This window comes from Macrobrachium nipponense, chromosome 40 (genome assembly GCF_015104395.2).
Source record: "Macrobrachium nipponense isolate FS-2020 chromosome 40, ASM1510439v2, whole genome shotgun sequence".
In the NCBI taxonomy this organism is placed as follows: domain Eukaryota; kingdom Metazoa; phylum Arthropoda; class Malacostraca; order Decapoda; family Palaemonidae; genus Macrobrachium; species Macrobrachium nipponense.
Window position 1 is genome coordinate 31,634,712 of NC_061101.1, and position 27,309 is coordinate 31,662,020.

Here is a 27,309-nt window from a genome sequence, read left to right on the forward strand (position 1 = left end):
AATAAAAAAATTACCCTCATACATTTTTCATACACATTTTAAACATAAATGCATGGAAACTTATAACAAAAAGCTGAAGTTTCATTAACAAAATGAGTTATAATTAGCTCCCAAACGAATAAAATATAAGCACATGAAGTCTTTGTAAGTGCATTTTTCGGAACAGCAGCAGACAAGAAGGAACATGAAAAAACATCCTCTGATAAAGTCGAGGGCAGTTACAAAGGCTGCCTTAATTTGTATCATATTTATGTATAAAAATAAAAATACCCTATATGTAGGTAATATATTTTCACACACATTTTAAACAAAAGCATGAACATTTATAAAATCAACACATCGATCGCTAAAATTGCACTTTTTTTTAACTCAATATTTTCGGAAGAGCGGCAGGCAGCGGCTCACAAGTACGAACATGAAAAAAACATCCTATTTGGTAACTGGAGGGCAGTTTCAAAAGCTGCCTTTGTATCATTTTTATGTGCAGAAATAAAAATACCGTATATGTAATACATTTTCATACACATTTTAAACATTAAAAGCATGAACATTTATAAAATGGACGCATCGATCGCTAAATTTGCACTTTTTTAGATCGATATTTTCGGAAGCAGCAGGCAGTGGCTCACAAGAACTAACATGAAAAATCATCCTCTTTGATAATGTGAAAGGCAGTTTCAAAAGCTGCCTTTGTATCATATTTATGTGAAGAAATAAAAATACCCTAGACATAATACATTTTCATACACATTTTACACATGAAAGCATGAACATTTATAAATCGACACATCCATAACTAAATTTGCCCATATTAAACTGTATTTTTGGCATAGAACAGCATCAGAGGCATATATTTTACCATAATACCAATGTAATAACTCTCAATAAAATTTTTAAATATCATTTGCATAACCTGTATGGTCTGAACAGTATTTCTACAAAAGTATTTACTCATTAGACAAATACCTTAAAATACCTTATTTTTTAATTAATATTTTTGACGACAGCCGTAAAACCGATTCACCCCTAAGCGATTGCGCCGTTAACCGTGGGCCGCTTGTAATCTAAATTACCAACAACCCTTTGGTTCCAAAGGTGCCAGTTGTGCAGATTTTACTCTAATAATGATGATGATATTTGAGTAAATATAGTGTTACAGAGTTTGCCAGGTACAAGTACTGGTAGTCTATGGTATCTGAGTAAACATTAACCTACCAGATACCTTAACTTTGCATGGAAGGGATAAATTATGCTTGAAGACAAGAGACATAGCGACTGCTTGGACTTCATACTCTTTCACCTTGAACGCAGGCAAAGTGTCTTCCTAGTTCCGAGAATGTGCCTCGGAGATCAGGTTCCTTGAGAAGAATGACAGGGTATTCTTTGAAAGAGAGCAAGAAGGATTCTTGACAGAACATCCAAATGTTGCTAAAAGGCTCTCTGATTTTCATGGTACCTCGTAGATAATACCTTAAGGCTTTGCCTGGGCACAACTCTTTCCTCTTCCTCCAGGTCCAAGATTTCCATTAAACTCTTAATAGGTAAGGAGAGAGGCCAGGGCTTGGATGGATCCTCATTCTTGGCTAGGAGCCCTAGGGTGAGAGAGCACACTGAATCCTCATGGGATAAGGCTACCTTTGTCAATAGCTTGCAGTTCACTTACACGATTGGCAGTTGCTAAAGCTATGAAGAAGAGTGTCTTTCGAGCGAGATTCTTGAGGGAAACGGAACGGACAGGTACGAAAGGATGGCCCATGAGCCACTTTAGCACGACATCTAACTTCCATGAAATCAGATTGGACTTCTGCTTTGAAGTGTAGAACAATTAAGATCTTGGTTTGATGACAGGTCCAAACTTCTGTGCTTAAAGACTGAGGTGAGCATCATTCAGTATCCTTTAATGGTGGAAGAGAATAGACTTCTAGAGGTCCTCAGATAGAAGAGGAAGTCTGCTACTTGAGTCAAAGATGTATGACAGTGGTGTATGACAGGTATTTCCTCTTAACCAGACAAGAGGGAGAATAGGTGAAAGTAGCCTTGCCTTGGAACAGAACCAGTTTTAGATTTCTTTAAGCACCTTCTTCAGGAGAGGCCAGGCCAGCTGGAGCGAAAAAGGATGGAAAACTCACCAACAGGTAGCGAAGAAAAGTTGCATACACTGAAGTAGGAGCAGAAGCTTAATTAATCTCTTCTTCATCCTCTGATGAGACTGGAGACTGGGATACGTCCTAAGGAGACTTAGAGGTAGGAGCTTTTTTAATGAAGCTCAAAATCTCAAAAAGATGTTGCCTGATAAGTGCCAAAGAAGGCTCATCTTGATCCTAGGTGGGACTGGGCTCTCGGGAGCAGGCTCTGAGTACTCTCAATGATGATTGGAGTGATGCTATGGGTACTTGGCATTCAAAAGAGGACGGTGTATACTGGGATGATCTGGAGAGAATGAGATTAGAGATTCCCATGGATGAGAAGGAAGTGTACAAGTGTACCAATGCAAAGAATGAGGGATCCACCGTAAAGCTGTAAGAAGGCTGTGGGCTTACAAAAACCTCCTCGTACCGCTTAACAGAAAGTGGGGAAGACCAACCAGTGACGTCCACATGCCTCTTCAATGGCTGGGATGAATCAAGGAAGGGCCTATGATGCCTGTGATCAGAATCCGAACAGGAAGACAAACGATGCACATCTGACAAGATGCTTTTCCAACAGCTATCTGTTGAAACCTGGTATTTTGCAACAGGCTCAATTGAGGGGGCTGTAACCCATGAGCAAACTCAACCAGCCTCCCTTGGACCTCTGGGAAAAGGGACCTTCATCTAGGAGAGTCGGTAGGACGAGAAACCACCTCCTCCACTTGCACTTTACTTGACACTTTCTCAAAAAAGACTTTATCCATTAGGACTTTCAGGGATGTCCCTATCTCAGATACTGAACTCACAAGATTTAACTTCTTATTGAACACGGATTCAAGGTTGGCGATGGCATTAGGGTTAGAAGCATGGGACTTAAGCACAGGAGTACAGGCAGTCCCTGGTTATCGGCGTCCTTGGTTATTGGTGATCTGGTTTTATGGTGCTTGTCTAGCACCGATTTCCAGTTGCCAGCACCAATAATAGAGTATTGGCAGCGATACATACCTCACAGAAGCACCATTAACCAGTTACTGGAAGTGATAAATGCCAAAAATAGCCGATTTTCAGTTATCTGCATTTTTGCCTATGCCTATCATTAAGTCATTGGAACAGAACCCACACCAATAACCAGTATTCTCCTCAGAACATATCTGTCCCCTATAATTACTGCACTTGGTATTTGCATCGTAGCAAAACTTAGTTAGCCTAGCCTTACATCCTTCGCTACAATATACATTGAAGGCCCGAAGGACTTGCATCAGTCACAGCTAAATGAAAAGGAAGTAACAACAGCAAATCTGCAGCTTGAAACTAAACAAAAGCAATAATATTTCACTGACTCCCAGCAAATAAATCATTTGTTACCAACCAGTGAAACAGGGCTTGCAGCAGCTAGCGCACGGTGTAACTTGTGTGGGTGACAAAAGCAGAATGAGCCAGCTGGCTATGTAATTACCTAGAAGACCAATGTGTAATGAAAATTACATAAAAATGGAAATGTAATCCATTTCATTATTAAAAACATAGCTGCGCTCTGTACAATAGGTCAATGAGGAAAAAACTCCCAAAAATAACTAGTCCGTTCAGGATATGCAATGCTAACTTATCATAACCACAGACAAACGAACGAACATCCTTCCCGTGGACTGGTATGTCAAACCCGGCTCTCACAAGAACAAAAGTAAACTGAGTTGTCATCTTTGACCTACATGTCAAGGATGTAAGTTCGTCTGTCCCATACCATTTTCATCCTGAGTTTAAACATTGTTAACTTTGTATCACTTGCTCTCTGACTATCCTCTCTGTAAGTTAAGTCTCTTCAGAAAGCTTCTATCTCAAGATGGACATCGACTTGTAATTATTTAAGAGAATACATCCTTTTTATAAGCCCAAGTGTTTCAAGCCATCCTTCAACTTGAAAAGAGAGAGAGAGAGAGAGAGAGAGAGAGAGAGAGAGAGAGAGAGAGAGAGAGAGAGAGAGAGAGAAATATGTCTCGATAACAAACCACCCTTCTCCTTGGCGAATCATAAAGAATCAACTTTGTGACTGTCACTTTCCACTTCATCGAAGCTGGTCCCAGTCACTACAGAATGGTGGCAGCGGTCAACAAATACAAAGGAAACCAGTTACACGCCGATGGACTTAGCTCACATCACTTCTTAAGATTGAATCATACGCCCGGCAGCGCGTCACAGTGCCATGAAACATCTTTTGCGACCTTCACCGACATTTAACGGAGTAATTCTAGGATGAATAATGACTTCTACATACCAATACAACAGATGCATATTTCATCAATCGGCATCATCAGATTAGCAGCATCCTCATCGTTTATCATCGGCTGCAAGAGACACCAGTAAACATACCCTTCCTTGAAGATCATCAACAGGACAATGGAAAAAAAACAACCTGTGTCATTGCAACAACCAAATGCATCCGCCCGAAGACAAGGACATCCCAACAGCTGACTGGAATGACGTCTTTCTACACAAGCGGAAGATATGCCTCATAAAAGAAGCTAAGTAAGCCTGTCTTAACCATTTGCTATGTACACACTCAATTATTCACTTGTTCGATTGCAGGTCGTTCAGTTGGCTGTTTCTGGGTGAGTTAGAGCGTCATTTGCTAATAAACCCCTCTCTTGCAGGAATTTTACTCTGTCATTTTTGCCAACTTTTTTTGTTTTCAGAGATATTACTGAAATATTTTTACTGTGTTTTATGAGCGTATATTATTATCATCTTTTACTGTGTAACCATACATATTACTTCTGTGTTAGTGCCCTTTCATTGTGCTTTTACCTGAGGTAGGTGTTCATCTAGCATATGTGTTTGCGCAGTGGTAGGGCATATTCATACAGATATTTTGATATGATTGCTAACAGATGTACTGCTCATAAGAAATCTGTGGTAAAGATGGCTACCACCACTTCTGTGGGGGCATCCGCATCTATCCCATCCAGTAATCCTGTTGTGATTTTAGTTAATGCAAGATCCACCATAGTACCATTCCAAGGGCATGTTAATGGATATTTGACACAAGGAGTTGAATCATGGATCTCATCCGTAGATGCTCATTTGAAAGCAAAGTGAAATAACAATCCACTCCTTACAACTACAGAAGCTAAAAGCTTCATTGATTTTGCTAAGGGTGACGCTGGGTCATACCTTAGGGGGATTTCCTTTTAAGAGGCAAACACGTGGGAAGAATTTAAAGACAAATTAGTACGTTCAAGTTATGGTAGCAAGGAAGTGCTGGATGAAGTGTTAGCTTTGCGGAACATACATAAGATTATTTCCATGACTAATCTTAGCCCAGTCGACAGGGCTGCGTTGATAGCAGACCACCTGAGTGAATACATGGATCAATTTAATCTGTCAGATTGGGTTAACGGTACCGAGACAACCACCAAAGATTTTGTCAGGCTTATCTATCTAACCTTCATATCAGCAATGTTGCCAGAAGCCTTAATTCGGTGTTTTGATGATAAATTAACTTCCGACAGTATAGAACTGGACATATACAACCAAGTTAGAGAACATATGTCTAAATGCGCAGATTTAGACCCATCTCTTGACCAGGCCTTTTCAAAACAAGAGAATAAACCACAGCAAGTAAATGTAGTTAGTAATAACTCGGTCGGGGTAACTTGCTTTAACTCTAAGAGAACAGGACATATGATGAATAATTGTACACATTTTTGCTCCATTCTCAATACCACAAATCATTCATATGCTCAGTGTAATGCTCATAACCGTTCACAAGGTAACGCTAAGAATACACAGAACGTCAGTAGTGACAAGAAGAAACATCCAAAAAATCATAAGAAAATCCGTTCATTGCAATGCCACACAGAAATAAACATAAGTAAATCAGACTTCCGGGAGCTCAGTTCCCAATACTGCTGCCCAAAATAATAAAAACATGGTCAATTTTCCGAGTGTCCAAGGCAAAACATGCACCACGTAAATAACTCCATCAGGGAGGAGAATGATGTTGGGTCGTCCATATCATCATCTTTTGAATTAAATAAAAAATTTATTCATCTACAAGACATGTCCGAAATCCAGAATTTTCCGGCGAACCACATGACCATACCCAAAAAGTCAGTGCAGAATCCTGTAGATTTTCATAGAATCCATGCTATCGTTAGTACAGGCGAGTCACGTCCTACTTTGCACGCAGTCAGTCTAGAACATCAAACCTTTACGTTATTTTTCAACTGCGGTATTCCTGTAACATAATGCTTGGTAAGTTACTTATATGAAAAATTACAAATTTTCTAAGACAATTTGTATTTTTCACAGCTACAAACCTGAGGTCTTAACAACAGCATAATTTTCTACCACCTAGCTGGATCTGTTTAAACAATCAGAGATTGTAAATCAAGGAATCTGTGAGATCTGGAAATGCATACGTATATCTGGTGAAAGTTGGTCAAAGACCGCGCACCCCAAGCTACCATGTTTAGTCTTTTTCTTAACCGCCTGGGTGAGTGATGCAGTTGCTCACTCGCCGTCCAACCTGGTTGTTTTTTACTGTGTTTGCTCTCTTGCTAGTCTATGTGTGTGTATTGTGTTATTATGACTTCCTCTGCGTCTTCTCGGCCTCGCCAACGTATGTGGCCCGCGATTCAAGGTTTCCCATGTTCTCATTTCCTGGCTTCGGCAGCTACAGACCCCCATTCCACATGCAGTAGGTGTCATTCTAATTTCTGTACTATGTATAATGAATCCCTTCCCGGAATGTCATGCGTGGCCTAGAGAGCAATGGAAGTTATTTATAGTAAGAGGGAGCATCGTAGAGTTTCGACTCCTCCTTCATGGGAAGGGTTTTCATCTCCTTGTCCATATGCTTCGTCTTCTACCTCAGTCACACCCCATGATGCTAGAGTTTGTGTGCCTATCTCTCCTTCCTTTTCTTCTATGGATTCGTCATTGGAAGTATCGGGAGGCCCTCAGGCTGACTTTATGTGTAATGTCACCTCCTCTCCCTCGGGGTTAATTTGCTTCCCAGCAGGGAGGAGGCTATTTCAACAGTTTCTTCTCTTTCAGAATCAGAGGTGTCCAGTAGCGCCATCCTTGTCACCACAGGATGCTTTGGCGATGGAGTCTACAGCAGCCTCCATGTTCCAGACAGTGTTGTTGATAGACTTGTGGTCAACAGCCATTGCTAGGATTTCACCTGACAGGTCTGCAGAAGGGTTGGTAAGTGCATATTCTCTTGCCAGTTTGTTACAGTCTGGGGGGCAAGGCATTTTCTTATCTTGCTCATCTTGTGGGTTAATCTTCTGCTGATCAGAGGAGACACAGCGTTGTCCATGATGGCGAGCACCTAGTAAGCCATCTAGAAGTTCGGCTTTGGCTGGGCCCTCTCATTCGTCGCTTACAGGCCAAGGAGGGGCCCCAGGGTTAGAATTAAGAAGGGTCGCAATAGGTTGGGCGCCTCTCCCTCTCCTTTGCCACCGGTGGAGGGGTGCCTGGCAGGACAGTGAGCCATGTGGCAGAGTTATGGGGCAGGGAATTGGGTAGTCGATGTTCTTCAAGTGGGGTATCTACTACCGTTCAACTACTTAACCCCAGCTCTCAGACAGACCTCTGCTCAGGCGAGTGTATTCCCCCAATTCTCCGAAGTTCTTAGCTCTTCGGGAGGAAGTGCAGAAAATGCTGGATAAGGGTGCGATAGAAGAAGTGGTGTGTCCACCTCCAGAGTTTTACAGTCACATCATCTTGGTGCCGAAGGCATCAGGGGGTTGGAGGTCTGTGATCGACCTGCCCACTTTGAACCATTTTGTCAGGAAGATGAGGCTTAAGATGGAGACCCCGCGATCGGTGTTGGCAGCAGTGAGGGAAAACAACTTCATGCTGTTGATAGATCTAAAGGATGTGTACCTTCAAATCCCTATTCATCCATCGTCCAGGAAGTTCCTTCGCTTCTCTCTTAGAGACAAGGTGTTCCAGTTCAAAGTCCTGTGTTTAAGATTGACCACGGCCCCTCAGGTGTTCACAAGGGTATTCTCTCTCGTCTCAACTTGGGCTCATGCTCAAGCGATCTGTCTGCTGAGGTACATCGACGACTGTTTGGCTTTAGCGAGTTTCAGAGAGAAGCTGCTGCCGCACAGAGATCGCCTGCTTTGGTTTTGCCTGGAACTCTGTATTTTGGTGAACCTAGAGAAACTGAATCTCGTACCCAGTCAGTGAATTCTTTATCTAGGCATGGTCATCGATACAGCAGCATCAAGGGTTTTTCCGTCGGATCAGAGGTTGAAGAAGTTATGGGTAGTGGCGCGCAACTTCCTGTCGCAGCCGGATCAGTCAGCACATCAGTGGCAGGTTCTTCTGGGAATTTTATCTTCTCTGGGGAAGCTACTCCCTAATGGGCGACTTCATCTTTGGTCTCTACAAAGGAGACTAAGGGACTTCTGGTCTCCGGTGGGGGACTCACCGCTGATAAGGGTTCCTCTGTCCCTAGAAGTGAGAGATCTTCATTGGTGGTTGGACGATCAGTCTCTTGGAAGGTGTTCCTCTGTGTTCTCTGCCACCAGACTTCCTTGTCCTCACAGGGTGGGGAGCTCATTTAGGCAGCCCCATTACTTCGTGTGTTTGGAGTTTAGACAAACAGCAACATATCAATGCATTGGTGTTAAAGGCAGCCTTTCTGGGTCTGAAGGAATTTCAGGAGAAGGTAGAGGGACATTCTGTGGTTCTCATGTCAGACAACACCATGGTGGTCGCTTATGTGAACACAAGCAGGGGGGACTGGTTTCGTGTCAACTTCACGCTTTGACAGTCGAGATTCATCAGTGGGCAGTCAAGAATTCAGTGGACCTCTCAGCCAGGTATATCCCAGGCAAAAGGAATGTGGTCACGGACGAGTTCAGTCGTCGGGATCAAGTCCTAGGCACAGAGTGGTCCCTTCAGCAGGTCGTGGCGGATTCTAAATCCATGATTGGGGAAAATGAAGGTGTGACTTATGGTACCTAAAAACCATTTTACAACTAGCAGTCTGATAGGCTTCAAAATTGGAAAGTTCAGCAACATATGCTAACATACTCATCAGTACGGTACAAAACATCTAAATTAAAGCCCCAATGAACCCAGTGGAAAAGATGCAGACGATAAAGACATACAAAGATCACCATGTGTCCTGAATATGAGAATAATTCCTGGCAGCAGTGAAACCTGCATGAGCAATTGTTGCAGCAACATGAGAAGGAGAGCTTACTTTTATCACCACCTTTTGGGAAAAAAAAAACTTGATTCTACCGAAGGAAGAACCATGACACATGTATGTTAAGAAATTCACTGCACAGATGGCACTGAAGAAGGAATTAGTGATACACATTCAGATAAAGAAGAATTCAAAGATATCAACAGAAGACTTTGGGATAAAATGACAAATTTTCTAAGACAATTTGTATTTTTCATAGCTACAAACCTAGCTGGATCTGGTTAAATCACAGATGAAAGCAAGGAATCTTGTGAGATCTGGCAACGCATGCACATATCGGGTGAAAAGTGGTCAAGGACCACGCACCCATGCCACAGCGTTCAGTCTTTTTCTTATCCGCCTGGACGAGAGTTGTGGTTGACCTCTCTCAGCCTTTACCCGGTTCATTGACCGTTTTCGTGTGTGTGTGTGTGTTTGGCTGATGTTATGGCTTCTGCTCCTTCTTGGCCTCGAAAACGTGTGTGCCCAGGAACTCCAAGTTTCCCGTGTTCTTGTTTTTTGGCTTCTTCAGCAACTGATCCTCACATCACTTGTAGCAGATGTCATTCTAACGTTTGTAAAGTAACAAATCCCTGCATGGAATGTTGTGTATGGCCTAGAGAGCAGTGAACTTTATTTTATAGTAAGAGGGAGCATCATAGAGTTCCTACTCTTCCTTCTTGGGAGGGATTTTTCTTCTCTTCCCAATGCTCAGTCTCCTGCCACTGTCACACCCCATGCTAGTATTGTGCCTTTTGTCTCCTTCCTTTTCTTCCACCGATTTGTCGTCAGAAGTATAGGGAGGCCCTCAGGCTGATTTATTATGTAATGTCACCCCCTCTTCCTCGGGAGTTAATTTAATTCCTGAGAGAGAGGGGTCTTTTTCATCAGTTTCTTTAATTTCAGATTCGGAGGAGTCCAAAATGGCGGCGCTCTTGGGGTCACTTGGGCTACGGGGCCCACCCTCCTTGGAGGGTTTGCTGACGACTACTACTGGGCAAAGCAGAACCATTTATCCACTGAAAAATCACAACAAATCTCAGAAGTCAGCTGGAGGCAACACTGCTGCCCACACCTTGACAAATGCAAATGAGGATTGATCTTGGTCTAGAGAAGACATGAATGAATTACATGCTTAACCAAATATAGGCCCTAACACGTACATTGTGGTACGGTGGAGAAAACATCACTGGTAAAGGATAATCATTTCGTACACAACACTAGAGCCTTCTTTAGCCATCACTCACAAAAACACCATTCAAAGATAAAGTGAAAATGCGAGTTACAGTGCAAAGATCATAAAATAAAAATATCACAAAGCTGCAAATACTAAGGTCATAGTCCATGAAAATGACTCCAAAGTATTTACATCTGAATATTTACATTACATACTAGAACTACCAATGAAAACTACGCAGTGACAAGAACTATAATATATGTACTGCATTACAAATCTTTACAAGACACCAACCCCAGAAAGGAAAAATAAACTGACTGAAATGAGAATGAAATATGACAATCAATGTAATGAAATAAATGTCAAAGTAACAAAAGTTCAACAAGGAAAGAAATATAGTAACCAATATGGGAAATTCTCAAACTGTAGACCACAGCTACCCAACCCTGAAATTTGACCAAACTTACATTTAACCAAAAGAAATTACAAAAAGTAGAACTATAAGTATTGTTAAATGACTTGAATACAAGAATGATGAATGCAATAATGGAGGTTCGTGGGAAGTGACAAAGTAACTACATACACAGCACTCACATATAAAGTGAGAGAATGTCATGCACAAAACTGAGCAAATTCAGAAGTGACATCTCAGTCTTCATTAATATGAGCAGCTATGCCGGTATATTTCCTCATCCATGGAAATGAAGCAATCTGTGATTAATGGGGCTGTGGCAAAGCAAATTTTTACCTACTTTTTCATCTTTTAAAAGTAAATTTTACCCTATATTACACATGCAAATTTATGTCTTTATTTATTTACTTGTACAGTACTCTGAAATTGTATTTGTTAGTTTACATGGATGCCAGATAAACACATCTCCCAAATGATCCGTTATTTGGTATGTGAAAGGCATAATGCAATCAGCTGGGGCTAAAGGATGCAGCAAAGAAAGCAAAGAACATGTAGCAGCATCTACAACATACACCCAAAGTGCTGTAAATGGTACCCCCTATGCAACTAAACAAGTCATAAATCAGAATGATCTGTCCAGGAAACTTACTTGGCAACCTGAACATAATTTCCTGGAAATACACCTGCTCTGTCTGTTGTGATGCATCGTCCTTTGAACCAACCATCTTGGCACTTTTCTGTGACAGTGTAGATGTATCCTTTCCTTAGCTCCAGCTCATCAGCTTTTCGCCCTTGGTAAGAATATAGTGCCACATAACTAGAAAAAAAAATTATTAAAAAAATTATTCAACTGAAACCAGCCTATCACTTTATTGAATGCCTCACAAGCCACAACAATCCTAAGTTTTTCCATCTGCAACCCAAGTATGCATAACTGGAAGGAATGGAATAAGGTTACTCCAAAGGACAAGAGGGGGCCACTCCGAGTACTACAATCTATATAATCTGTCTGTTATTTCACCATGAATGCCCAGACTATGAAAGCTAGGGCTACCAAATTTTAACTCTAGACTCCTTCCCCCCAAGGTTTTAGTCAAAATTTGAAATTTGAGGGCCTCTTCTAAGGAGGTCATAACCCCTCTTTTTCATACCCCCTCATTTTTTACAGTTTTCAGAGTTGACAGCTAAGGTTACAAAATTTTTACCAGACTCCTCTCCCCACCCACAAGAAGGTTTTAGTCAAAATAAAAAATTTGAAGGCTGTTTCTAAGGGGATCATAACCCCTCTTTTTCATACCCCCTCATTTTTAACAACTTTTGGAGTCGACAGCTAGGGCTACCAACGTTTTACATTAGACTCCCCTCCCCACCCCAGGAAGGTTTTAGTCAAAATCTGAAATTCGAGGGCTATTTCTAAGGGGGTCATAACTCCTCTTTGTTTTACAACTTTTGGAATTGACAGTTAGGGCTACCAAACTTTTACCATAGACTCCTCTATCCCACAAAAGAAAGGTTAAAGTCGAAATAAAAAATTTGAGGCTGTTTCTAGGGGGGGGTCATAACCTCTCTTTTTCATACCATCTCATATTTGACAACTTTCGGAGTTGACACCTATGCAGACATGTTTCTGCTGGTACAAACAGGCTCCCCACAATATGGAGGCATTAGAGCACCCTCAGTAGTAAGTGGGGAAACTTTGCCCTCTGGGAATAGGGGCACAAGGATTTCCCACAATATTAGGGGGCCCACGGCCTAAGTCCTTTTGACTTACCAACCAGGGGAGTAAGGGGTTGTAGCCTACCTACTCTGACCTTGATAGAAATGGGGGACGCAGCCCCTCTTTGGGAATTAGGGCCCAAAGGTTCAAAGATGGGTTTACTGCATTCAAATTTGGTACCATGACTTAACATAAATGACTACAAACACATTTAACATCAATATCAGAGTTCAAATATAGGCTGAGTTTTATCAAGGGCCATTTAACCCTTGATGCATGGATAGCTTCTCAGGAGTAGTAATAACAGGTTTGGGGTGGTGGACAGATTGATCCTGTAGAGAAGCAAGATTAAATGCCATGGATTTGGAAAGAATCAGGCAGGAAAGAGGTGCCAGTACTTCTATAGCCCATAAATTCCCTAATAGCAACTTTTATACTGGCAAAAATCATGAATCTGGCATCTTAGGACTTCAGCTCTGCTTCTAACTTCAAGGGAGAATGTACTGCGTCTTTGACTCACATGACGTCTTTTCGTAAATTTGCTCATAAATATACTAAGGGGTTGCTGTTGGTTTTTGTTCTTGTCTTTTACGATAGTACAGGCAGTCCCCGTCCATTGACAGTCTCGGTTAATGGTGTTCCAGTTTTATGGGGCTTGCCTAGCACCATAAAATTGGCGATTTATGGCACCAAAAAGGGGCAGAGTTTCAGTTATTGGTGCCATAAGGTGCTGATAATGGAGTTATGGCGTCATAATATACCTAACAGAGGCCCCATTAACCAAAACTTGGCACCATAAATTGCCGCATTTCAGTTAATGGCAGTTTTTCTTATCAGCACCCTGTCAAGAACAGAACCCCTGCTGATAACTGGGGACTGCCTGTATATCAGTTGTAAATGTAATTTTGCAAAGAAATAGAAAAAAAACATGTACAAATAAAAAACTTAATCTTTGTTCTCGGTAAATTTACATAAACATTTTTCAACAAATATGCTAAGAATTTGTAACTGGTTTTATTTCTTATCTGTTTTAATACGTGTGAGCTGTAATCATAATTAAAAAAAAAAAATTATTTATTACAAAAAACATCTACAAGTTGGTAAAATTTATTATCATCTAGTAAACGAGGCCCCACAGGGGGTTGTATGTAAATAGTCATTATCAACTTCTCATAGAAGGTAGGGAAAATTTTTTAGAATTTATTTCTTTCACCATGTGCATTTGCATATCTTCCTCTTTCCATTGATGTGTTTTTTCATAAACTGGCCGACCCCAAAGTTTACCTGGCATGAGGAGCTACATACATATTGATTTTTTTACCTGTCCACTGAGGGTTCAGGGGGCCTCACAATGAAAATCTTTCCCAAGCAACCTGTCACAACATGTATGCATCTGCCATTGGCTGGCAATGCCTGACTGAGCCAGTCAATGATGCAGTAGCATTGGCTGGGGAAAGATTTATGTCCAGGTCATTCAGAAGTGAATCTGCATTTGTCAACATGTCCAAAGGACAAGTACAGTTGTTAGTGTTTTTATCTATAAAACATAAGATCTCCAAAATTTTTCATGAATGCCTATCATTTGCAACATAACATAATATTTATAAGTAAGTCTCACTTCTCAGACAGTCAATGAACATACCATGTCTATAAATTTATCAGCCCATTAACCATGCAACCAATATTTATTGTACATTATTTTTAACACTTAACATCAATACTGTCATGAATATAACAGACACCCCAAGCTGTGGCTTTACTCCTCTAAAGTTTACAATTGCCAAAATGACAAATTTGTAATCAATTTGTATTTTTCATAGCTAACAAACCTGAGGTCTTAACGTTAACTGTCCACCTGTAGCTGCCCCTCTTATATCCTGGGTTTGAAGAAAGACTCGCATGTTACGGGGGTCCGAGCTTGGTCAATGAACAAACATCCGTCTCATATATGCATGAGTTCCTAGATGCCCCAGATTCCTTGTTTTACAATCTTTGATTGTTTTTACTGGTTTCCAGTTAGCGCTAGAAGATTATCCTATCCTACTGTTAAGACCTCAGGTTTGTTAGCTATGAAAAATACAAATTGATTACAAATTTGTCATTTGTTCATATGCGGAACAAACCTTCTGTCTTAACAATAGGATAGACTTATATTGGAGGGAGGTACAAGTATCCAGAACCGGCTGGGGATTCAGCCCGCCTGACCACCCTTCCTAGAAGATTGAGTTCTAAGTAAGGGGGTCTGAGCCTGTGAGCTACTAGATAAACAAGTGTCTAAAAAAACTCAACCTTCTGGGATGAAACACAATGAAAGATGTCCAGATTCATTGTATTAGAGGAAGGTAAAAAGAATTCTGTCTGTTCTAGCAACAAAATCATATGTGCCACAGGGATTTGTTGCCACTCGTCTGTCCCTTTGTTAGAGAGAGGAGTAAGTGCTACTGAGAAACAGATTTGTTATTTGTATAGGAACACACAAAACACTGCAACCAGTATGGCTGCCACACTCACCTGTATCAGACCAGTTCCAGCTTATGATGTGTCAAATTCTTCAACCTGCCTGTCACAAAGAAGAAAAGGGAAAAAAGAGAAAGGAGCCTTCTCCCTCATTCTCTCTCCCACACAATCATCTTAGGTAAGATACCAACTGTCCCCACTGGGGCCACTGGATGAGTTACCAACTGTCCCACTGGGGGCACTGGATGAGTTACTCAACTGGACCCAAGGAAAAGTATCCAAGGACCTGTGGGTAATGTCCTTCAGGAAAAGGAAGTGAACGTGGTCTACCTAAGCAGGAACCAACAATTAAAACCCTATGAATAGACAAATTGTTTTTGACTGCCAAAGAGGAACTCATTTCTGTGATGTCATATGCTCTAGCCTGCACAGACTCTGTGGCAGAACTTGCGATGAGGAGTATGTCTTTAACCACCTCACGCAGCCAGAATGGACAGAGACCTTGGAAACTTCCATTCTGGATTGACCGGTGCCAACACAAAGTCAATAACCATTGGTCTTAGTGAAGAATCCTCAGATAGCAGGGCAGAGCTTTGACAGGACAAGGCAAGAACTCCTACAGATCACTGTCCACCTATTCATTCTGGAGTAGAATGAAAGAGACAAAACTTTCATCATGAACCAAGGGATTCCGAGTCTTACCTACAAATCTGGTAGTTTCGAAGGCCAGAGGACCTCTCACCCTTGGTGCTACCATGAAGTTAACTATCTCTTCGAGGAAAGTTAATGCAAAAAGGGAAAAACTGTCTCCCAGAGTCAGCATCTCCCCATTAACTATTGACGTACTGGTTACATGGCACTCAAGTGAGACTACTCAAAACCAGAGTAAGATCGCCCATCGCCCATAATTGAGCTCCTTTGTTGAATAAGACTATACCACACTCCAAAAGACCATTTAATTCCCAAGATGAAGATATGTCCGAGCCTTTAAGGAGCGGATCAACAGGTGGTTGGCCCTGCAATTCCTGAAAGTTGAGACAGAAAGACCTTCACTTCTGTGGAAGAAAAGGAAATCTAATAAAAGCTCACGACATTCAGAGTGGAGAGAAAAGCTGTCGATGAGCCCAACCGTAGTAGGTGGCCCACTTTTCTGGTAAACTACTAATGAGACCTGAGATAGCTAGGCATATGACCTGCTACTTTACGAGACAACCTTCTTGCTTTCAGGAGTTACTCGACAGTCTCCGGCCTTGAAGCAACAGAGATTTACCGCCTGGTGGAACATTTCCACATGAGGCTGGAAAGGAAGGGCCCCATGAAGGATTTCTCTCAGAATTGCTGACAGAAGAGTGTCCTCTGTCTGAGAAAGAGGATCCTGACTCCCAGTTTCTGTTGCCAGCAAGAGGAAAAGAGGTCTAACAGGAACACGGATCTCCAAAGGAAAAAACAATATACCATTACTTTCTGCTTCAAAGACCACTCTATATATAGGTCTTTACTCCACTGTCTAGAATATTGGTCATCACAATCGTCCTGCTTGGAAGTACCTTACCACAAGCTCCACAGAGGTGTTGACGACAGTGGTGCATCTCGACTGTCAAAAGAGAGGAGTGGTGACAGAAAGGATTTTTCATCTCCAATGAACAATTCTGGGACAGTGAATAGAAGACTTCTAGAATCAGTCACCGAGAAGAGGCTTAACAAAGTCTTCAAAAGGCCAAAAAGATAACAGGGCACCCTATGGGAATCTCCTAAAACAAAAAACTTGGCACAGATATTCTCCAAAATCTCCTACTCGTAAACTTTCACATGACAAAGTAACTGCTGTAGAACTGGAAAAAAGCCCTTAAGCTGCCCAGGAGACATGAATCTTCAACAGTACATAGAGATTTCTTATAAGGTGATCCCTTATGATGACTTACAATCAGTATGCTACTCATCAGAGGAGTCGGACTATAGTGATAGGTCCTGGGGGCCCCCCCTTCTAGGCTAAGGAACCATTATGGCAGTTCTTTCCAGAACAACTTAGACAGAGCTAAGATGGATACTACTAATTTGAAGGTAAATCCACCAGAAAACAAGTTACATTACTGATCTGGTCATTTGTATAGAGGAAGGTTAAGCTAGGAATCGAACCTAACCCAACCCAAAGCCAACTAGGACCCAACCTCCACTACTATTAATAGGCCAGGGAAGGTTTAACTAGCGTACCCATTAACTGTCATTCTAGTTTAGCTAAGAACTTATCCCCGTAGGCTGCTACACCAGAATTCTAGCACCTAGGCTAAGCTAAGATAGAAAGGAAAGTTCTAGCCAACGAGACTAGCTATGCTAGTTTGTGAATAACCACTTGCAAGGATATGAACTAAAGTACTTAGCAAAACTAAGAACTGGACCAAAGTATGCTAGGTTAAGTAGCTTTGACTAGTTAAGTTAGTTGAATTAGTTAAGTTAGTCTAAGAACAACCATTTGAACTATGACAAGGTAGCTTTGAACTAGTTAAGACTAGGCAAAGAACTTAACCACTTAGCCCTAGGAAGGAAAGCCTTGAACTTGTTAGGCCTAGAGGCTAAGAACTCGATCACTCAGACTATGATAACGGTATCCTTAAACTAGTTATGCTAGGCTAAAGACTCATCAGTTAGGCTAGATCCAAGGAAGCATTGAACTAGTTAAACTAGGCTAGGCTAAGAACTCAACCGTTTATACCAGGTTAAAGTAGCTTAGAACTAGACAAGGTAGGCCTAAGAACTTAACCATTTAGACTAGATTAAAGCATCTTTGAACTAGTTAGGCTTAAAAAAAGGGGTGGTGGTAAGCTACCTGAACTGGTGAGGTTAGCTAAGAATTCAGCCATTGCTAGGCTAAGAACTCAACTACTTAGGCTAGGTTAAGAAGGCTTCTGAAACTATCTAGGCTAGGCTAAGACCTTACCCCCCAAGGCTAGGCCGTGTTAGCTACTTGCCGGTAATAAGAATGCAATTACTTAGCTAGACTAAAATAGAAAGGCCAGCATTTCCTTACCTTCCTTCTCCCGAAGTGTCTTGGCCTAGAAACAAGTATCTAATCATAAAGTAGGCCTGAACCCCAAAGAGGGCCAAATGGCTTGATTAATGAATCCATCAACTGGCATTGACACAGACATACTGAATGATCTTTTGTTAGGATGTCATCGCTTGTCAAAATAACTATGCTTCCAAACACAATGGAACTTGAAGAGAAGACAATGAATGTGGCTGTTCGATGTAAATACATACATATGAACTTGGTATACGGACGCGGGTAATGGTACACGTACGTGGATGCTTCTACATACGTGTACATTGGTATAAGTCGATTGAAGTTGGTGTACAGACGTAGGATATGTGCTGAATCATGTACATGGACAATCGATGGTCAAGTACATGGACAAGCGACGAACACGTACATGGAGCAGTGATGACACCTGTACACGTTCGTGTCGTGTGGATGCAATACAAGTTGGAACATCAGTGAGAAGATCACTCAATCATGTACATGAACAAGTGATGGTCAAGTACGTGGACGAGCGATGAACACGTACACGGACCAGTGATGATACCCATACACGTTCATGTCATGTGGAGCAATACAAGTTAGAACATCAGTGAGAAGATCGCTCAATCATGTACATGGGCAAGTGATGGTCAAGTCCATGGAAGGGCAATGAACCACATACAGTATTCCCTGCCGTATTTGCAGGGTATGGGTACCAGACATTCCCACAAATAGCTCGAACCTGTGAATAGTTAGATCTCCCCTCTAAAAATGCTTATATCAGCCTATCTTGAAAGTTCAAATACCAAATGTATACCAAATGTATGGTATATTTGATGTATCATCCTACATCAAATATACCATTGAATTGGTATTATCATCATTTCAAAACCACCTGAAACAATTCACCATTAGAAATATATAAACAGCCAATAACAGAGAGAGAGAGAGAGTAGAGAGAGAGACGAGAGAGAGAGAGAGAGAGAGAGAGAGAGAGAGAAAATAACTCCTTACGATATCAAAAGATTGAAATTAACTTCTATCGGCAACACTTCTTCCCCTCCATAAATACATATCTCCTTTCCAGAGAGTTCCTCCCGGGATGAGTGGATTTCGCACTCACTACCAGTCTGGTGGTCCGAAGTTCGATTCTCAGCTTGGTCAACGTGGAAACCAAAGGAATTTATTTCTGGTAACAGAAATTCATTTTTCGATATAATGTGGTTCGGATCCCACAATAAGCTGTAGGTCCCATTGCTAGGTAACTAATTGGTTCCTAGCTACGTAAAAATATCTAATCCTTCAGCCAGCCCTAGGAGAGCTGTTGATCAGCTCAGTGGTCTGGTAAAACTAAGATATACTTAACTTTTTTCTTGATATAGTGTGGTTCGGATCCCACAATAAGCAGTAGGTTCCATTTCTAGTGACCAATTGGTTCCTAGCCACGTAAAAATATCTAATCCTTTGGGCCAGCCGTAGGAAGAGCTGTAATCAGCTCAGTGGTCTGATAAAACTAAGATATACTTAATCTTTTTTCCAGAGAAGAGAAAGAGAGGGTTGAACAAGTATCTATTTGTCTGCTCTATCAATCTTGCTGAGAGAGAGAGAGAGAGAGAGAGAGAGAGAGAGAGAGATGATGAGAGAGAGAGAGGAGAGAGAGAGAGAGAGAGAGCGGAGAGAGAGAGAGAGAGAGGAAGGAAGAAATAGAAACACCAAATGAATACCTTATGTAACATCCTACATCAAATTTACCTTAAATTATTATCATATTACGTATTAATCTTAGAGGTTGTATTAATATAATTTCAAAGTAACCTTAAACATTAGTATCCTTAAAGGTATATTAGGTATACATACATACGTACTTCTAACACTTGCAGCAGAGAGAGAGAGAGAGAGAGAGAGAGAGAGAGAGAGACGAGAGAGAGAGAGAGAGAGAGAGATGAGAGAGAGAGAGGAGAGAGAGAGAGAGAGAGAGTTGTCCTTACAGTATTTAAAAGAGTGAAATGGAAAGATTACTGTATTTAAAATACTCACATATGAATGTTGTAATTACAGTTATAGTATTTTATTATATATATTATAGTATTATTATTGGGAAATATTAATAATAAACTTATTAAATACATGTATCATAAAAATGGTCTCATCTCAGTAAGAGAGAGAGAGAGAGAGACGAGAGAGAGACGAGAGACGTTGAAGGAGAGAGAGAGAGCAGACGAAGAAGAGAGAGAGAGAGAGAGAGAGAGAGAGAGAGTTACATGAACACTTAGTGGCAACAACTCAACAGCTCCTCCCCTCCTGTCACATTACTTGATATATTTGACAGCTTTAGTACTTGGAGTAGAAGAGAGACTGGACTTTCCTTCATTCTTACATAATTTTTTAAATTCATAAACTAAAATTTTACTAATTCACTATAGTATTTTCTATAATGAATTTATATTATTGCTGTTTACATTAATATTAATATTTTAAAACAGTAAATAATTTATTTATCATACAAGAATCCATAACTCTGTAGAGACGAGAAGAGGGATCGAGAGGAATTAAGAGAAGAATTATTATTTTTTTCATGTGATATCATTTAATCTTATTAAACTTACTAACACAGTATCAATCAATATTACTAATTGAAAATTAGTAAATCATTTTTGTACCATAAAATGTATTTAGTCATGAAAATAACATCAAAATACAATAATTAGTGATTATTTTCGTTGGAAAAACCTGTGAATAGGCAAATGTCCAGCAAATAATGGGTAGATATGGTCCATCGAGAAATCCGCGAATCCCTGAGTCCGCGAACATGGGGGCCCAGTGTTGACATTTATGTTTTTATGTATCTTTTCACACATGTCTGGGAACTTTGTAATGTTTCAGTCTTTCAGAATGTGTGTATCTCTCTCTCTCTCTCTCTGCTGCAAGTATTAGAGTGTAGAAGTACGTATGTATGTACATACAATGGCGGGGGGACACCCAGTATTCACGTTCTCTGGGAAAATTTCATTTCCCCACATTATTCGTGGAAAATTTACCTATTTTTCTATGAGAAATATCACAAATTCCTGTTTTTTAATCAATTTAATAAATAAAATGCACTTTTTGTGATAAAAGTATAAAAAAAACAAAAAAAAACCAAGGTATAAAATTTTTTTAGTCCGTTTTTTCTTGAATTTTAACTAACAAAATCGGAGGATTTAAGCATTTTTATACTGGTTCCAACTATCTGTGGGTTCTAACTACTCATGGGGGGTCTGGAATGCATCCCCCTCGAATACAGAGGGACCACTGTATATACGTACTACCTTTAAGAATACTAATTTTCAAGATTACTTTGAAATTATATTAATACAATCTCTAAGATTAATACAGTTATATGATGATAATTTAAGGTAAATTTGATGTAAGATGTTACATAAGGTATACACTAAGTGTTTCTATTTCTTTCTTCTTTTATCTCTCTCTCTCTCTCTCTCTCTCTCTCTCAGCAAAAGAATTGATAGACGGACAAACAGATACTTGTTCAGCCCTCTCTTTCTCTCTTCTCTGGAAAAGATATATGTATTTATGGGAGGGGAAAAAGTGTTGCCTATAGAAGTTCATTTCAATCTTTGGATATTGTAAGGAGTTATTTTCTCTCTCTCTCTCTCTCTGTTATTGGCTGTTAATATCATTCGAATGGTAAAATGTTTCAGATGACTTTGCAATGATATTACTAATACCAATTCTGGTATATTTGATGTAGGATAATACTTTAAGTACACATTTGGTATTTAAACTTTCAAGACAGGCAGATATAAGCATTTTTAGAGGGGAGTTCTAACTATTCGCGGGTTTGAGCTATTCGTGGGGATGTCTGGTACCCATCCCCTGCGAATACAGGGGGGAAACACTGTACACATATTTCCAAATAAAACAAAATTAAAACACTAAACCAAAGAAAGGGGTCCTGTCTCTCTGAAGGCAATACTCTCTTCGGAGACAGACCAGTCTATCACACAAAACGCCAATGATGCTGATGCAGAGCTCAAGTCGAATCTACTGCAAAAGCATCTGTCCAAAGGAAGGTCAATACAGCAAACAAGGAAGGCTTGTCTAAAAATGATGATGTCCACAGGACTTCTGGGCTGAATAAAAATGATAAAGTGCAGGCTGCAATAAAAAAACTGGCTTGGAAAAGGAGCGAAGCGAAACTCCGCTCTCCAAGGCAGTAAAAGAAAGACTGGCATGTTACGGGGGTCTGAGCTTGGTCGATGACCAAACATCCGCCTCATATATGCATGAGTTGCCAGACACCACAGATTCCTTGTTTTACTATCTTTGATTGTTTTTACTGGTTTCCAGCTAGCGCTAGAAGATTATCCTATCCTACCGTTAAGACCAAAGGTTTCTTCCGCGTATGAACAGAAAAAATTAAATTAAATGGAAAATTGTAGATTTCAATCACATGTATGACACTGGAGCGATCTAATTAGTACGCACTAGATGGCGATCGTGTCAATTGCACTTTGGTTTTGTTTGCATTCTAAAGATAATCAGCTGACTGCGTTCTACCGACATCATCACTGTCATTATTTGCCAAATGGAACTTAATTCAGAAATATATTCCTTTCACAAATTATCAAACCAGGGTTTAAAATTTACAACAAGTACTTTATTAATGAGTAAATGCTTTAAATTAAATTAAGTACATGTGTGACATTTTGGAGTCTGCTCATTAGTAATTGCTTCTTCAACCTCAGCTATAACATTGTACCTGCTACTTCACGTTAGCGGCATATACTAGTACTTTCTGAAAACCTTCTCGTAAAGTAAGATAAAATCCCTATTATTAACATAAACTACAGGACAGTAAAGGCTTTAGCATAATTTCTAGAGTTGAATGCAATGTAAATTAATAAAGAAATTGTTCGGTGCTCTATCAATATTTCCATTTCGCACCAATATATCCCCAAGTATGATGAGTGGGCAGTCCCCAGTTACAATGGCAATTTGGTTTTGTGGGACTTGTCTAGTCAGTGCCGAAATGTGCAGATTTCCAGTTATTAGTGCTGATTTTCAGTTATTGTCACTGATACATAGAGGCGCCATTAACCAGTTATCCGCGCCAATAAGCGGCAAAAATCGCAGATTTTAGGTAATCAGCGATTTTTATCATCAAGCCATCAGAACCAGGGACTGCCTGTACCGTAGTACGTTATATTGGTGAGCTATCAACAAGCTATCCAAATGAACAGTGACCGCTTTTTTTACCCATTCTACAACCTTTAAATGGATGTTGTGGCTATCCAGCCTCTAGAGTATCTTTTGAATCTCTTGTACCATTTTGTAAGTGTTTAGGATTCATGAAGCCAAACAAAATGGGAGGTTACAGTAACTGACTGGTTTGTTTTTGACTTAAAATTGGTTGCAACTGGCAACTTCTAAACAAAGATAAACAGGTCTAAAAATAGCAAAAACTGTATTAAATCTTTAGAAAAATATGTATAGTATATATTTATACATATACTTACAATGTAGTGGCTGTTACTTGTGGAGTTGAAGAAGATACAGACACTTGGTTTGAAGATAATGTGGATGAACGTAACCTAGGAGATCCAATGGATTCAGTTTTTGTGGTTTGATCTTCATTTGGAGAAGCTTCCTGAGACACTTCCACATCAGTGGTCCCTGGCCCAGGTCCACCAGCACCAAGTCCTGAAGGCCCCAAGCTGTTGGTGCGATTGGTTCCTTCTTCAGTAGGACTCACAATTTCCAAGGAGTGTCTAAAATACATAAATGTCATCGTAACCAATTTTGAAAACAATACCAAGCCTGTATCTTGTAAAAAATTAACATTAAAACAATATTTTCATAAAAGTATAAAGATTTACAAAATATTATGAAGAACTTTCACAAACTATACCTCATTTTATTTGTACATACTTATGTTTTCTTACTGTAACCTTATGTGCATCCCTATAAGGATAATCCTGTATAACTATAATAACAAAATGCAAAACAGGAGCTGGAATCCATAAAGTGTAATGATAATTTTCCAAAGCTGATCTTAAAGACTTGCACTAGCCATGGAACTGGAGAAATCTTTACACCAATCAAACATGGACTTTAAACTTTGATTAGTTTTCCTCAAAAGATGCTTTGTATAATGTTGATAAAACCTGGTTGATTATGAAATTTGGGTCTTGAGGGCAAAGGCCAGAATCCATCAACATTATTCAGTGCGTAATAAAACCTGGTAGTACTACTCAGTGTACAGAAGACAAGAGGAACTCAGGGAGAAGTTGAAAACTTTATGAAATACTTAAAAATACCATCACAGAATATATGAACACATGTAATTGTCATCTTATAGACTGTAACAAACATGTAAAATTTTCATTTACAGCCTTAATACTTTTAAACCTCAGTTGCATCTCTTGTATAACTACCTCAAGGACCTTGAATCTTTGTTACTTGAAGTTGAAGTTCATCAAGAGTGATACAGATTAAGTTATAGTACTGTAATAAAAAATGATACTGAACATAAAAATAAAAATTCCCAAGTTATTTTTTAATACAAACCTGTTACTTCATCCCAGCCTATTCAAGCATCAGACATGACATCCAGACAAAGATGCAATCGGGTGACCCAAGTATATTAGTACAAGTGCCTCTCTCTATTACCCTTTCAATTTCAATATTATTTTGGTCTGAACTTCTTTGGTAACTTTTCCTTTGAATATTTTATGGAAGTTTGGAAGAATATTAAATTTTCATTTGAAGTTACAATTTACATTTTCTTAAATTTTATAACTTCTCACTTTCAAAGAGCATTTTTACTTCAATCAGTAGTTTTCTTGCCCAACAGAAATTTTTTTAGCTCTTTAGCTCTTCTTCTAAACATGTGAACCAATTTTTTGTGAACTTCAAAACTGTCAGCACTATAAACACTTTAGTCTACTATGGAGATCTAACATATATTGAAAACTGTTTATAAAAGGGATTTTTGACGAAGGAAAAATCTATTTCTGGGTGATTGGCTCGTGTCGCCCTATGAAAGTATCCTTAATATCATTCTTTCTAGGTAAAATTAGCCTAAAATTACCAGAGAAAAACAAAATTAAGAAAATGTCAGTAAAACGACTCGCTCACTCTTAAAAAGAAAGTGTCGGTATGATATAGGGGCGAGTGTGGAACACTACCACGAGACAAACACCAATTAGAACTTCCCTATCAGAATCCCCCAAGAGAGAGCTGATACCAACGGGCGATGCAGCCTCTACTACTACTACTAGAGGACGCCACGGACAGCAGCGCCCCTAGCGGTCATCCTTAATTAAAACAGTAAATACATCTTGTCCTGCAAGGGGGGGAAAACAAACCATAACAAAAGGGGGGGTTCATAGGGCGACACGAGCCAATCACCCAGAAATAGATTTTCCTTCGTCAAAATCCCTTTTCTGGGCTCAGCTCGTGTCGGCCTATGAAAGAGTACCAGAGAAACAGACAAGGATGGAAAAGGAAACAATGAAAACAGTTTAAAATGATGGATATAACATAAGTAAATCAAATACAGCATACAAATTAAGCACTTAAACTAACTTATTATAACAGTAAAAATAATAGAATGTTAGTAAACTTAAAGTACTTAAATGGTAAATAAATAAAAAATTACAGAGATGCATGTAAAATAAGGCAAATTGGGATTTACTTAATTAGAATAAATAATTACAAAATATATACATTACCCATGTGTCCTCCCTAGCATAAAAAATAAGGGTAGGTACACTGAAATCCATATTAATATAAATTAGTTCAAATATATCAAACACACTTGTGACTGAAGTTCATCACAAACACAAAATGGTGAATATACAAACATATTGTGTGAAGTACATATCAGTACAAAAATGGTTGTCCCTAGCAAAAAAATAAGGGACAATCCACTATATGATACAACGGCTAAGGCTATGATGTTGAGTAGCCTGACGATAGGTTGAGGCATGTTGGTTGAAGTAGGTAGAAAGGAGACCTGGATCAATACTACAACTACTAAACAGTATCAGGGGAAACTATGTTTCCCGCTGCTACTGCTGAAAACTTTAAAGATTCCAAGGACTTTAAATAATGCCGTTTAAAGACTGTCGGGGATTTCCATCCAGTATACTTCCTAAGATCCTCAAAGTTCATATGTTGGAAATAATTAATTGAGGTGGCTACTCCCCTGATATCATGTGCTTTTGGGAATGACTCAGGGTTGGCTTGTTTAATGAAGTAAAGGATTTGCTGTCTAATGCCTTTAACTGATAAAGTACCACCTTTTTCTCTCATAAAGAGAGCACCTGAGGATCTAGAAGAAGTACGAGAAAGAAAGGCTCTAAGAGTTGATACTGGGCAGAGAGAAGGATCCTGTGGAAGTGGGATAACCTTCCAAGGAGCCCACCTTGCAAGAGGATCTTCATTTTGGCTAAAAAGCTACGATCCGGAGCAAGTAGAACTTCTCCTGATGGGAGGAATTCCACATGACCCGCATCCCTGGATAGAGCCGACAGTTCTGAAATTCTAGCTCCTGAGGCTAGGCTTAATAAGAATAATGTCTTCCTCAGGAGCATTAATGAAACGTACAAGATGAGTTGTCCAGTATCTGAAGCTAATTTGAGGACATCATTTAAGAACCATGAAACTGTAGTAGGCCTCTGAGAAGGTCTAAGTCTAGCACAGGCTTTAGGGATAGATGTGAAATAAGATTCAGTCAAATCTATCTGAAAACCTACTTGAAAGATTTTCTTCAAAGCCGATTTGTGAGTGGTAATCGTGCTAGCTGCTAAACCTTTTCAACAAGGATCTGAAAAAGGATATAGCCAAATTAACTGTCATGGTTGTGGTGTTCGATTCTCTCAAGAAAGATGCTAATTTTTTAACAGCTGAGTCATATTGTCTAATGGTTGACTCTCTCTTATCTGATTCTAGGAAGAGAATGTTCTGTGGATCAATGTCAGCATCTTTATTAGCCGCAAACTTCATGAAGTCCATAAAGTTAGGGTCTGGAGAGTTCTTGAGGAAGCGAACACAGTCCTCATTTGTACTGATTGTGACAGTTTGGGATTGGGGATCCGTTGAGGTCGGAGACCCAATTCCAAAAGAAGAGGATACCAGTTGCTCTTGGGCCAATCCGGTGCAATTAGAGCTACTATCCCTTTGAAAGA

General features: G+C 39.8%; 1 protein-coding gene across 2 annotated transcripts in view; it reads right to left on the bottom strand.

Annotated features, from left to right (window-relative positions):
* The window catches only part of LOC135212064 (E3 ubiquitin-protein ligase SH3RF3-like), a 197,601-nt gene that overhangs the window by 125,813 nt on the left and 44,479 nt on the right, over positions 1-27,309 (bottom strand). The window contains exons 2-3 of one of the 2 annotated variants that reach the window (XM_064245406.1): positions 23,635-23,886; positions 11,578-11,745 (exon numbers count right to left, since the gene is read on the bottom strand). The gene's annotated coding sequence lies outside the window, so the exon portion shown is untranslated. The remainder of the gene's footprint in view (positions 1-11,577; positions 11,746-23,634; positions 23,887-27,309) is intronic. The other variant, XM_064245407.1, reaches the window with a different exon arrangement.